Here is a 2,450-nt window from a genome sequence, read left to right as displayed (position 1 = left end):
GATGCTGCCTGAACTGCTGTGCTTTTCCAGCACCACTCAAATCCAGAATCTGGTTTGCAGCATCTGCAGTCATTGTTTTTACCTAGTAATTTAGCATGGCCAATTCAACTGACCTGCATATCTTTGGAGTGTGGGAGGAGACCCACTCAGACACAGGGAGAATGAGCAAACTCCACACAGACAGTTGCCCGAGGCTGGAATTGAACCTGGGTCCCTGGTGCTGTGAGGTAGCAGCGCTAACCACTGAGCCACCGTCCTGCCCATTGAGCAGTGAAGGATGCAAGGTATATTCAAAGCTGTGAACATTGGATTTTTGATTGACTAGGGAGGAAAAGGTTCTGGGGGAATAGGTGGACAAGTGAAGCCCTGGCCCCAGTTAGGCTAGCCACGATGTTGTCGACTGGCAGAGGCCTGAGGGGTTAAATAGACTACTTCTGAGGTCTTATGTTCCTTTGTCCCTTCTCAAACAAAAATTACTGCTAATTCAATCAATCTCTCGAAGCAGTTTAGACTGTGCCATCTAGATCATTAACTAAACAATAAACTAATTAATGACAAATAGCTAACTGTCTTGGCAGAATGATCAGTACAGATATAAACCCATAAGTATTTCATAAAACATTCTTTTAAGGTGAAAAAAATACCAAATCCTACGTGAAATCTTACAGCGATGTGGGCAGGGGAGAAATAAAATGAGTAAACACAGGCAACGAGGTAAAGAGAGAGGACGGGGTGAAAGAGGAGAGAATGGACAGAGATATTTTGCTGTGTGTCTCAAAGAAAGACTCAATTTATTTCTGGTTGAACAGAATTCGTTTATCTGCAAACAGACAAAGGCACTCAACAAAAGAAAAAAAGCTGGGCAATGTCAAACAAAGGGGCTATTAAAAATAGACGCTGCAAAAATGGAACAGCCAGCAGCTGTAAAGAGATAATGTTGGAGTAAATATAGTGGAGCCATTGTCTTGCTGTCACAGAGCCCTTTGTATTGCCTTGCATTGCCAATGGAGCTATTGTTTTGTTTCCTTTGTCCGAGGTCTCTTTTGTCTCTCTTCGATTGTTAACTCACCCCTTTTGTCTGTTCATTCTTTGTTCAGTGTCCTTTTGTTTGATTTGTGCACTGTCATTATTTTTACAGCGTTTAACTTCTTCATTGCTGCAGCACTTTGCTTGGGACGTTGTGAGTGCTCTGATGCATTGGACAGGAGCCCTTACAGGAAGGGTTAGAATACCGCAGCATTGTACTTTCAAAGCTGCCTTCTTGCCATGCCCAGTTCTCAAGTGTCTTGCGTTTGTGCAATATCTCTTTTGGTTAAAGGTTGCAGTCTTGCATCAATAGAAAGGATTTTTAAAAATCATCCTAGTGAAAATAAACATAAGGTTATTGTGGAGAAAGGGAGGACTGTAGATGCTGGAGATCAGAGTCGAGAGTGTGGTGCTGGAAAAGCACAGCAGGTCAGGCAGCATCCGAGGAGTAGGAGAGTCGACATTTCGGGCATAAGCCCTTCTGGGCGGCACGCCTTCTGGGCGGCACGGTGGCACAGTGGTTAGCACTGCTGCCTCACAGCGCCAGAGACCCCCGGGTTCAATTCCCGCCTCAGGCGACTGACTGTGTGGAGTTTGCACGTTCTCCCCGTGTCTGCGTGGGTTTCCTCCGGGTGCTCCGGTTTCCTCCCACGGTCCAAAGATGTGCAGGTCAGGTGAATTGGCCATGCTAAATTGTCCGTAGTGTTAGGTAAGGGGTAAATGTAGGGGTATGGATGGGTTGCACCTTGGCGGGGCAGTGTGGACTTGTTGGGCTGAAGGGCCTGTTTCCACACTGTAAGTAATCTAATCTAATCAGAAATGAGGCTCCTGATGAAGGACTTACGTCCATAAGATAAATGTGCAATGCCACAGACATGGTGCACAATAGAGTACAGAGATTTCCAATAGTTACAATTTGTGAATACAATATATTTTAACTGAGGCAATCACTCTCGCTAATATCAATGAGGTAAAAACAATGACTGCAGATGCAGGAAACCAGAGTCTGGATTAGTGGTGCTGGAAGCGCACAGCAATTCAGGCAGCATCCAAGGAGCTTCGAAATCGATGTTTCGGGCAAAAGCCCTTCATCAGGAATAAAGGCAGTGAGCCTGAAGCGTGGAGAGATAAGCTACAGGAGGGTCGGGGTGGGGAGAAAGTAGCATAGAGTACAAATAGGTGAGTGGGGGAGGGGATGAAGGGGGAGGTCAGGAAGGAGAGGGTGGAGTGGATAGGTGGAAAAGGAGATAGGCAGCTAGGACAAGTCCGGACAAGTCATGGGGACAGTGCTGAGCTGGAAGTTTGGAACTAGGGTGAGGTGGGGGAAGGGGAAATGAGGAAACTGTTGAAGTCCACATTGATGCCCTGGGGTTGAAGTGCTTCAAGGCGGAAGATGAGGCATTCTTCCTCCAGGCGTCTGGTGG

Source organism: Chiloscyllium plagiosum, chromosome 26 (genome assembly GCF_004010195.1).
Source record: "Chiloscyllium plagiosum isolate BGI_BamShark_2017 chromosome 26, ASM401019v2, whole genome shotgun sequence".
In the NCBI taxonomy this organism is placed as follows: Eukaryota; Metazoa; Chordata; class Chondrichthyes; order Orectolobiformes; family Hemiscylliidae; genus Chiloscyllium; species Chiloscyllium plagiosum.
The sequence above is the reverse complement of the archived record's forward strand: the minus strand, read 5'-3'. Positions refer to the sequence as shown.